This window comes from Somniosus microcephalus, chromosome 2, assembly GCF_052327205.1.
Source record: "Somniosus microcephalus isolate GS21.2 chromosome 2, FLI_Smic_1.0, whole genome shotgun sequence".
Classification (NCBI taxonomy): Eukaryota; Metazoa; Chordata; class Chondrichthyes; order Squaliformes; family Somniosidae; genus Somniosus; species Somniosus microcephalus.
The window spans coordinates 171,239,024-171,251,530 of record NC_140988.1 but is presented as its reverse complement, the minus strand read 5'-3'; positions in this window follow the sequence as shown (position 1 = coordinate 171,251,530).

Genomic DNA, 12,507 nt, shown 5'->3' with positions numbered 1-12,507 from the left:
GAGGGAGAGAGAAAACGGGGAACTACAGACCTGTTAGTCTCATATCAATAGTTGGGAAAATGCTGGAATCTATTATAAAGGATGCAATAACTGGGCACTTAGAAACTAATAGTAAGATTGGGCAGAGTCAACATGGATTTATGAAAGGGAAGTCCTGTTTGACAAACCTATTGGAGTTCTTTGAGGATGTAACTAGTGGAGTAGACAAAGGGGAACCGGTAGATGCGGTGTATTTGGATTTTCAGATGGCCTTCGATAAGGTCCCACACAAGAGGTTGGTGAACAAAATTAGGGCACATAGAATTGGGGGTAATATACTAGCATGGATTGAGAATTGGTTAACAGACAGAAAACAAAGAGTAGGGATAAACAGGTCTTTTTCAGGATGGCAGGCTGTGACTAGTGGGGTACCGCAAGGATCGGTGCTTGGGCCCCAGGTATTCACAATCTATATCAATGATTTGGATGAGGGGACTAAATGTAACATTTCCAAATTTGCTGATGACACAAAGCTAGGTGGCAGTGTCAGTTGCGAAGAGGATGTGAAGTGGCTTCAAGGGGATCTCGACAAGCTCAGTGAGTGGGCGAGAACATGGCAGATGGATTATAATGTGGATAAATGTGACGTTATCCACTTTGGTAGAAAAAACAGAAAAGCAGAGTATTTCCTAAATGGTGAAAGATTGGGGAATGCAGATGCTCAAAGGGACCTGGGTGTCCTTGTACATGAGTCACTGAAAGTGAATGTGCAGGTACAGCAAGCCATTAGGAAGGCAAATGGTATGCTGGCCTTCATGACAAGAGGATTTGAGTACAGGAGTAAATGAGTCTTACTCCAATTATATAGAGCCTTGGTGAGACCACACCAGGAGTACTGTGTACAATTTTGGTCTCCTTACCTAAGGAAGGATAGACTTGCCATAGAGGGAGTACAACGAAGGTTCACAAGATTGATTCCTGGGATGGCAGGACTGTCGTATGAGAAGAGATTGAGTAAACTAGGCCTGTATTCTCTTGAATTCAGAAGAATGAGAGGGGATCTCATTGAAGCATACAAAATTATTACAGGGCTTGATAGGGTGGATGCTGGGAGAATATTTCCCTTGGCTGGGGAGTCTAGAACCAGGGGCCACAGCCTCAGGATAAAAGGTAGGCCATTCAGGACTGAGATGAGATGCAATTTCTTCACACAGAGGGTGGTGAATCTTTGGAATTCTCTACCCCAGAGGGCTGTGGAGGCTCAGTCATTGGGTATATTCAAAACAGAAGTCAATAGATTTCTGACTAATAAGGGCATCATGGAATATGGCGATAAGGCCGGCGAATGGAATTGAGGCAGAACATCAGCCATGATCTCATTGAATGGCGGAGCAGGCTCAAAGGGCCGAATGGCCTACTCCTGCTCCTATTTCTTATGTTCTTATGATAATAGGTCAGTTTCAACAGGCACATTAATGACACCCAGCTCTACCTCTCTATCATCTCTCTCGATCCCACCATTACCTCTTTGCCATCAGATGGATAGTATGACATCCAGCCTTGGATGATCTAGAATTTCATCCAGTTAAACAGTGGGAAGACTGAAGCCATTGTTTTTGGCCCTTGCACAAACCCCATACTCTCGCCAACTCCATCCCCCTCTCTGGCCACCTTGGTTTCTAGTTTGACCCTGATTTCCTGACCCAATATCTTCTACATCACAAAGAATGCCTCTTTTCACTTCCGTAACTTTGCCTGCCTCCACCCTTACTTCAGCCTCCACCTGCCACCGAAGCCCTCGTTCATGGCTTTATTACTTCCACATTCGATCATTCCTATACTCTCCTAGCTGGCCTCCCATCTTCCACCCTCCCTAAACTTCAGTTAATCCAAAATTCTGAAGCCCGTATCCTATCCGGCACCAAGTCTTGCTCACCATCAGCCCTGTCCTCACTGACCTAGGTTGACTCCTGGTCCCCCAAAGCCTAATTTAAAATTCATATCCTTGTCTTTAAATCCCCCCATATCCTCACCCGTCCCTTTGTCTGTAACCTTCAACTGTACAAGCGCCCCCCCCACCACCACCACAACTCTCCATTTCTCTGACTCCAGCCCCTTGTGCTTCTACCCTCTTTTGCCCCAGCATTGGTGGTTGTGCGCTCAGCTTCCCTTGCCCACGCTCGAGAATTCTCTCACTAAATCTCTTCGCCTCTCCACCTCCCTCTCCTCCTTTAAGATTCCTTAAAACCCATCTCTTTGACCAAGTTTTTGGTCACCTCCCCTAATATCTCTTTTCTTTGCTTCAGTGTCCAATTTCCTTATGTGTTTGTGAAATGCCTTGAGATGTTTCCTACATTTAAGGTGCAAGCTGTAGTTGTGGAAAGGGAGATGAAAATGGTCCATGGAAATCAGCACAAATCATCTAAATAACTGGGCAAACTAGACATCTAAATGGTGCTTTGTGTTACATACGTGGCTCTTTTATGTAGCATGTTATGCCTAACTCACTCAAACTAATCTTTCGTCACAGAATTTTCTTCATTTGTTAATCAGGCAGCTCAATGGATAACACCACAACAGCAACTTACTCCATAAAAAGGAAAGAAAAACCGACATGAGTTAATAAAGTGAAACCCTTATTTAGAAGGACAATAATCTTGCTGAATGAAACTGCATTAACCAATTTAGGAATATCCACCATGATAATGGTCAAAGGGGTCTACTGTAGGAACTGGGGTTCCTAGCTGAAGAATTGAGATCGACTCAGAAAATCAAAAGCAATAAAATTTAATGAACAAATGAAGCTGTACAGGAAACTATAGGATACAATGCAAATAGGTCTGGTCTGCTTGAAAGCCTCTCTGGAAACTGCTAGAAGGTTCCGAGCTCAACTGCTAGCAGGTTCCGAGCTCAACTGCTAGAAGGTTCCGAGCTCAACTGCTAGAAGGTTCCGAGCTCTGACGTCATGACGTTCTTCCCGCCGTTGAGAGATCACGTGACGGACGGCATGACGTCATCACGCGGAGTACAGGAAAGAAGCCCTAGTACAGTTAACAGATACATTAAAGGTGCAGCCGCCAGCTGTACTACATTGCTGTAAAAGGAATTATATACAATTGTCCGTAATCCTCTGGTGGTTCCGCCACACTACCATGATTTTACAGCAGTTTTAAAAGCACCTGTAAGTAACTGGGAGAAATGAGGAAATAGACGTCAAGAAATGGGTAACAGTTCCTATCGTCATTCTGCAATTTTTTTTAGGGTGACAATTAACAGGTAATTTTCTTATTTCATGTTCCATATAGGGACCCTCACCCATATTGGAAATGTGTGTACTTGCCGCATCTGCTTTTCTGACCATTTAAGATGTGTAGTGTGCGCCCAAATTTCCAATATGTGCTACCAGTGTGTGAGGCTCCATTGGGAATATAAATTTGGAAACATACTATATTTTCTCTCTCATTTTTTCTCCCTTTTGAAGCTACACCTCATCTCCAATTGAAAAAATGGGCAGATGACCTCTTCCCAGGTCTTCAAAGGCACTGAGTCTAGCTCCGAAGAGTTGTGTGAGAATGGCTGGAGTTACTATCCCTCTGGTGTCCCTCCCTACCTGTGGAGAGTTGCCCGTTTCTGCTCAGCACCTTCCAACAACAGCAAGACTGAGACTGGTAATTTAATTTATTGAGGATGACATCCATTAACCTGTGTCTCACTGCTGTATAATGGCATGTCGTTTAAGACTGTAATTATGATGAAGCCGATGGCTACAAATGGTTGTTCACTGGTGTTAAAGCCAAGTCATTTTTACGGATTGTTGACTAACACAGATAGGATTACATAAGATATACGGCATACAAACAGACCATTCGGCCCAACCAGTCCATGCCGGTGTTTGTGGGGGGGGGGGGGGGGGGTGGCAGTGTATTTTCCTAAAGGATGCAAAATGGCTTATATATGTAGAATAAATTAAATAACTGATTGTAAGCTTTAGTAACTAACAATGTACTTAATGTCACAACTGCTACATTTTAGATAAAAAGAAAAAGTGTAAATGCTATAAATCAGAAATCAATCCGAAAATGTTGGAAATACACAGCAGGTCTGTAAGCATCTGAGAAAAGAAAAATAGTATGTTAATATTTTAGGCAGAGATGGTTCATCTGAATTTTGCTTTTTATTTTTTTAAATATAGGAATGAGCCACAAATGCATAACAGCAGGTGCATATGGATAAAAGCAAATTAATTTATACATACATCTCACGGGGAATATTTGGTAAGGCTGATTTTTCTCCACCTCTCTTCCTGGACATCAGTAATAATCTTCAAAAGAGACTAACATGAATTGCTGATTGAAGCCTGTCCTATCATTATATAGCCTATGTTCTGTATGTAATCATGTAAGAAAGCATAAAATGAGAAAAGGCTGTTTAGGCCATGAAGCCTACCCTTTTATGGACTCTACTCCACCCATTTAATCTCCCCAATCCCCAAAGGTAATGAAGAGAAACTCCAGAATCCCTACCCATTTCCTCATCTTGACTATTAAACCTGCCTGATTCCAGAAATTACATTTTCTCAGCCCCAGCAACACAGGAACCATCATGGACCATTGCATATTGTATTACCACAGTCATAGAATCATAGAATTATAAAGCACAGAAGGAGGCCATTTGGTCCATCATGCTTGTGCCAGCTCTTTGGTGGAACATAAGAAATAGGAGCAGGATTAGGCCACTTGGCCCCTCGAGCCTGCTCCGCCATTCAATAAGATCATGGAGCTATCCAATTAATCCCACTCCCCTGCTCTTTCTCCATAGCCCTGTAAATTTGTTTCCCTTCAAGTATTTATCCAATTTTCTTTTGAATGTTACTATTGAATCCGCTTCCTCCACCCTTTTAGGCAGTGCATTCCAGATCACAACAACTCATTGTGCAAAAAAAAATGTTTCCTCATGTTGCCGCTGGTTCTTTTGCCAATCACCTTAAATCTGTGTCCTCTAAAAACTGGAAACGGTTTTTCCTTATTTACTGTATGAAAATCAATCCATTGGACATTGGGTGAAAAACATGTGAAGAGTAAGTATACTAATAGAATACATTAGCTACTAACCACATGTGGCTAATTAAGAATCCAGATGCGGATAATTGCATTTTTGATTAGTTACATCATGTTACATTGCATGTACAGCACAGAAACAGGCCACTCGGCCGAACTGGTCTATGCCGGCGTTTATGCTCCACACGAGCCTTCTCCCACCCAACTTCATCGAACCCTAGCGGCATATCCTTCTATCCCTTTCTCCTTCATGTACTTATCTAGCTTCCTCTTAAATGCATCTATGTTATTTGCCTCAACCACTCCTTGTGGTAGCACGTTCCACATTCTTACCACTCTTTGGCTAAACAAGTTTCTCCTGAATTCCCTATTGGATTTGTTAGTGACTATCTTATATTTATGACCTTGTAGGAATGTCTAGTTCCTATCAAGAGACTGAGGTCGACTCAGGCAATCAACAAACGATGTTTAATATAAAACAAACTGTGTACTGGCCGTGCTAGACGTGCTCCTATCTAGTTATCCAGCAAGTTAAACACTAATTCAAAATTATTCTTCGTGAAGCCGTTTGCTGTTTGAAGCCTTTCACAGAATCACAGAATCACAGAAACCCCACAGTGCAGATAGAGGCCATTTCGGCCCATCTCACCCGATCCCCGTAACCCCTACACCAACACATATCCCACCCTATCCCCGTAACCCCATGTATTTAATCCCCCTAACACTAAGGGTCAATTTATCATAGCCAATCAACCTAACCCGCACATCTTTGGACTGTGGGAGGAAACCGGAGCACCCGGAGAAAACCCACGCAAACGCGGGGAGAATGTGCAAACTCCACACAGACAGTCGCCCGAGGCCGGATTCGAACCCGGGTCCCTGGCGCTGTGAGGCAACAGTGCTAACCACTATGCCACCGTGCTGCCCTAGGGGGTTTAAGCGTCATGCGGCCCCAGAAATGTTTCACTTTTAACACTTCCATCAGCACATTTTACAGCATTTAGCAGCAGAATTTATTGGCCCAGATTTTGCTGGAGTGGGGCATCTCGCGGCATGCCCCATTGGTTAGATTATTTCCTTTAACAATTTACTACCTATAGGAATGAGACTCTACAGATTCAATTGTTCCCTTTCTGGGCTGGAGAGTTGAGTGGCATTGCAGGAATATAAATCTTGTCATTAATGGGTACTTGCACTGTTAACATTTCAAAATGAGATTATTAGATCTTTGTAAGGTAAGGGTATTAAGGGATATGGAACCAAGGTGGGTAAATGGAGTTGAGTACAGATTAGCCATGATCTCATTGAATGGTGGAGCAGGCTCGAGGGGCTTAATGGCCTCCTCCTGTTCCTATGTTCCTGATTTAAATGGAACTTGGGAGATTTCTATTGGAAGCAATTGACAGGAAGATCACGCTGACGTAAGAGGAGGGTGTCTTGTTTTGCACACTTTGTACAAAAATAATAAATTGCAGGACAACGGAGTATTACAGTTTAAACTCTTTTAATGAAGCATCAGGTCTGTAAGCTTTCTCAATCAATACAGCACCATGTGGACAAGATGGAGTCAGGGCCCCTGGGTCTTCCAAAACAATAGCAGTCCTTACAGATGCCTGCAGGCCAATGACAACTCAGCATGTGATCACGTGAATATAATAGGTATTCCTTACAGATGCCTGCGGGCCAATGACAATTCAATATGCAAATGTTACAGAGGGGTTAAGAAATTCTTCTCCTTGTGGCGGAGTTCCCGCAGGGCGGGGCTTTTGTCTACCCGTTCGCATCCACCCCAATCACGATCCATTTTCCTGGGACTGGGCTCATTGTAAATGCACGACAGAATCCTAGCAGGATTGCTGCCATCAAGATACTTGAACAATTTTTGTGAAACTGTAAACAAAGATAAAGTATGTTTTGTACATAAACTGAGTACTATACATTCGATATTACATAAGATATAAACATATTTACAACAGTAGAATAGACTAATTGTATAACTAACTAACATTTGGACTAACTTCTATAACTATCAAATATTAACCTTTTATAAACATAGCGTTATCAAAATACTACTCTGACAACGTTGCTATTTTGCTAACAAAAAAAGATACTCACAGATATTGCGCTTGGCCTAACATATGAAATCAGATTACATTGGATTGTGAATCCCTTATGGAATCCTCCATTACTGCCAGGTTCTTCCTGGAATTCTACTTCCTGGGTTACACGGGAAGAAAGGAACAAAGGTCAAATGACCTCACACAGGAAGAAAGGAACAAAGGTCAAATGACCTCTGTTTCATACAAACACACTGCTAACACATAACCACCACCAGAGGGTGCTATCTGCACATAAAATAGTCCATTGGTCCAGAACACTCCCCGTCTGGGGTCGTTAATGACTCCACATAGTCCGAACTCTACTTGTCACTGGAGTCCTCTGGCGACAAAAGAAGAACCACCTCAGAGACGGGCCGAGAGAAGACCTTCGCTGTTCCTTCTTTGATGACTCTCAAGTCCACCTTTCTCACTCTCCCGTCCTGGCTGGGATGGGAGTTCACGATGATAGCCATAGGCCACTCATTCCTTTTTACCTGATTGTCACTCATCAAGACAACATCTCCTTCTTTGAGATCCGGCCTCTTGTCCTGCCACTTGCGTCGGCTCTGTAGTGTGTTGAGGTACTCCCTTTGCCACCTGTTCCAAAACGTGTCTGTCAGACTCTGGACTCATTTCCATTCTTCCTTCAAGAGTTCTCCTTCCCCAAACTCTCCTGGAGGACAAGGGGGAACACCCTAGAGTATACCTGTAACTGGGGTATTGAATACATTTTTTAATTAATTAAAGGAGTAAGTCATGGCAGGAGAGCTCAGACCCGTGTTCTGCTCCTCTTGCTCCATGTGGGAAATCAGGGATGCTGCCAGTGTCCCTGACGACCATGTGTGCGGGAAATGCATCCAGCTGCAGCTACTTGCAGACCGCATTGCGGCGCTCGAGCTGCGGGTGGATGAATTTTGGAGCATGCGCGATGCTGAGAGGCTCGTGGATAGCACGTTTAGCGAGTTGTTCACACCTCAGGGTAGGGCAGCACAGGGGGTGACCATCAGGCGGAGCAACAAAGGCAGGCAGGTAGTGCAGGGAACCCCTGCGGACATCCCCCTTTCAAACAAGCATACCGCTTTGGATACTGTTGAGGGGGGTGACTCACCAGGGGAAGGCAGCAGCAGCCAACTTCCTGGCACTGGGGGTGCTCCTGCTGCCCAGGAAGGGGGGAAAAAGAGTGGGAGAGCAATAGTGGTAGGGGATTCTATAGTAAGGGGAACAGATAGGTGTTTCTGTGGCCGTAGACGTGAATCCAGGATGGTTTGTTGCCTCCCTGGTGCCAGGGTCAAGGATGTCACTGAGCGGCTGCAGGGCATTCTGGAGGGGGAGGGTGAACAGCCAGTGGTCGTGGTCCACATTGGTACCAACGACATAGGTAAAAAGAGGGATGAGGTCCTGCATCAAGAATTTAGGGAGCTAGGTAACAGATTAAAGAGCAGGACCTCAAAGGTTGTAATCTCTGGATTACTCCCAGTGCCACGTGCTAGTAAGTATAGGAATGGGAGGATAGAGCAGATGAATGCGTGGCTAAAGAGTTGGTGTAGGGGGGAGGGTTTTACTTTCCTGGATCACTGGGCCTGCTTCTGGGAAATATGGGACTTGTACAAGTCGGACGGGTTGCACCTGAACCACAGCGGGACAAATATCCTTGCGGGGAGGTTTGCTAGCACTGTTGGGGGGGGTTTAAACTAACTTGGCAGGGGGATGGGATACAGAGGGGAGCTGAAATAGGGGGGGATGTGCTGCCAATTATAGAGAAAAAAACAAGTCAGCTTGGTAGACAGGGCAAATATATAAGGGCAAGGCTGGATGGCATCTATTTTAATGCAAAGAGTCTTGCAAATAAGGTGGATGAACTGAAGGTGTTGATAAACACATAGGAGTATGATATTGTTGCTATCACGGAGACATGGTTGAGGGAAGGGCAAGACTGGCAGCTCAATATTCCGGGGTACAGAATCTTCAGGCGAGACAGAGGGGGAGGTATAAGAGGAGGGGGTGTCGCAATATTAATTAAGGAGTCAATTACTGCAGTAAGGAGGGATGATATATTAGCAGGGTCCTCTAATGAGGCCATATGGGTGGAGCTTAAAAACAAAAAGGGGGCAAGCACTTTGCTGGGAGTGTACTATAGGCCTCCAAACAGTCAGGGGGAGATAGAGGAACAGATATGTAGGCAAATCTCAGAGAAATGTGCAAATAATAGGGTAATAATAATGGGGGATTTCAACTTCCCCAATATTAACTGGGATAGTCAGAGTGTGAAAGGCTCAGAGGGTGTAGAATTCTTAAAGTGCATCCAGGAGAGCTTTTTGAGCCAGCATATAGAAAGTCCTACAAGAGAGGGGGCGGTACTGGATCTAATTCTAGGGAATGTGGCCGGCCAAGTGGAAAAAGTGCTAGTAGGTGAGCACTTTGGTGATAGTGACCATAATATGGTAAGATTTAAGGTGGTCATGGAAAAGGACAGGGATGGGCCGGAAATAAAGGTTCTAAATTGGGGGAAGGCCGATTTTAATAGGATAAGGCAGGATCTGGCCAAAATGGACTGGGATCAGCTACTTGTAGGAAAATCCGCATCGGAGCAATGGGAGGCTTTCAGAAGGGAGATTGAGATCATACAATGGCAACATGTTCCCGTAAAGGTCAAGGGTGGTTCCAAAAACCACAGGGAACCTTGGATGTCAGGGGATATACGAGAATGGATTAGGAAAAAAAGGAGGGCTTTTGGTAGATACAAAAGGCTAAAGACGGAGGAAGCCCTAGAGGAGTACAAAAAGTGCAGGGGGATACTTAAAAAAGAAATTAGGAGATCAAGGAGGGGCCATGAAATAACACTGGCAAGCAAAATAAAGGAAAATCCGAAGATGTTTTATAAGTATATTAAGGGTAAGAGGATAACTAGGGAAAAAATAGGGCCCATTAGGGACAAAAGTGGCAATCTGTGTGTGGAGCCGGAAGATGTAGGAGGGGTTCTAAATGAATTTTTTGCTTCTGTTTTCACTATGGAGAAGGACGATGTAGACATAGAAATAGGGCGGGGGGACTGTGATATGCTCGAACATATTAACATCGAGAGGGAGGAGGTATTGGCGGTTTTAGCTGGCCTAAAAATGGATAAATCCCCAGGCCCGGATGAAATGTATCCCAGGCTGCTGTGTGAGGCAAAGGAGGAGATTGCGGGGGCTCTAACACATATATTCAGGACCTCTCTGGCCACAGGGGATGTGCCAGAGGACTGGAGAACCGCTAATGTAGTACCATTATTCAAGAAGGGTAGTAGGGAAAAACCGGGGAACTACAGGCCAGTGAGCCTAACATCAGTGGTAGGAAAATTATTGGAAAAAATCCTGCGGGACAAAATTTGTCTCCACTTGGAGAGGCAAGGATTAATCAGGGATAGTCAGCATGGCTTTGTCAAGGGAAGATCATGTCTGACTAATTTGATTGAATTTTTTGAGGGGGTGACTAGGTGTGTGGATGAGGGTAACGCAGTGGATGTGGTATACATGGATTTCAGTAAGGCCTTCGATAAAGTCCCGCACAGGAGACTGGTCAAGAAGGTAAGAGCCCATGGAATCCAGGGTGCCTTGGCACATTGGATACAAAACTGGCTTAGTGGCAGAAGGCAGAGGGTGATGGTCGAAGGTTGTTTTTGTGACTGGAAGCCTGTGGCCAGTGGGGTACCACAGGGATCGGTGCTGGGTCCCTTGCTGTTTGTGGTCTACATTAATGACTTGGATATGAATGTAAAGGGTATGATCAGTAAGTTCGCGGATGATACAAAAATTGGTAGGGTGGTAAATAGCGAGGAGGGTAGCCTCAGTCTGCAGGACGATATAGATGGGTTGGTCAGATGGGCGGAACAGTGGCAAATGGAATTTAACCCGGAAAAGTGCGAGGTGATGCACTTTGGGGGGACTAACAAGGCAAAGGAATACACAATGAATGGAAAGACCCTAGGCAAGACGGAGGGTCAGAGGGATCTGGGTGTGCAAGTACACAGATCCCTGAAGGCGGCGGAACAGGTGGATAAGGTGGTAAAAAAGGCATATGGGATACTTGCCTTCATTAGCCGAGGCATTGAATATAAGAGCAAGGAGGTTATGATGGAGCTGTATAAAACACTGGTTAGGCCACAGCTGGAATACTGTGTGCAGTTCTGGTCGCCACACTACAGGAAGGATGTGATCGTGTTGGAGAGGGTGCAGAGGAGGTTCACCAGGATGTTACCAGGGCTGGAGCGCTTCAGCTATGAAGAGAGACTGGGCAGATTGGGTTTGTTTTCCTTGGAGCAGAGGAGGCTGAGGGGGGACATGATTGAGGTGTACAAAATTATGAGGGGCATAGATAGGATGGATGCTGAGGAGCTTTTTCCCTTAGTAGAGGGGTCAATAACTAGGGGGCATAGATTCAAGGTAAAGGGCGGGAGGTTTAGAGGGGATTTGAGAAAGAACTTTTTCACCCAGAGGGTGGTTGGAGTCTGGAACTCACTGCCTGAAAGGGTTGTGGAGGCAGAAACCCTCACAACATTTAAGAAGCATTTGGATGTGCACTTGAAATGCCATAGCATACAAGGCTACGGGCCAAATGCTGGAATATGGGATTAGATTAGACAGGGCTTGATGGCCGGCGCGGACACGATGGGCCGAAGGGCCTCTATCCGTGCTGTATTACTCTATGACTCTATGACTCTATGACCTGTCTTCTGGGTCAAAAGCATGGCCGGAGTGAGGATGAGGGGCGATTCTGGGTCTGAAGATACGGGAATGAGGGGCCTTGCATTCGTCACGGCGGTGACCTCAGCCATCAGTGTGGTCAAGACCTCATGTGTGAGGCTCCCATGCGCCGCCCATGTGGGATGAGTGAGGTGGGTTGAATACCCAGGTGCATTTCTGCTCTTGGAGATACGTCTCCACACTCTGAGAGCTGGAACTAGATCCATCCATCTTCAGCTCTCTACAAGCACCAAAGTTTGTGCCGCAATCTGAGCGTATTTGCTTTGCCGGGCCTCTAATTGAGAAAAACCATCTCAGAGCGTTTATGAAGCTGGAGGCGCTCATTGTTTCTATGACTTCGATGTGTACAGCTCTTGTGGACATACATGAGAACATCACCGCCCACCTCTTGCTGTTGGCGTGCCCTCCTCTGGTGCGGCGTGAGACCACGTCCCATGGTCCGAAGACATCTACGCCTACGTAGGTGAAAGGTGGTGCTACTTGTAGCCGCTCGGCTGGCAGTTCTGCCATCTGTTGGTGCTCCGTCTTCCCACGGAGTTTTTTTGCAGGTGACACATTTGAAAAGCGTGCCGCTGATACATCTCTTAGCTCCAACCAACCAGAGGCCGTCTGCTCTGATGGCACCTTCGG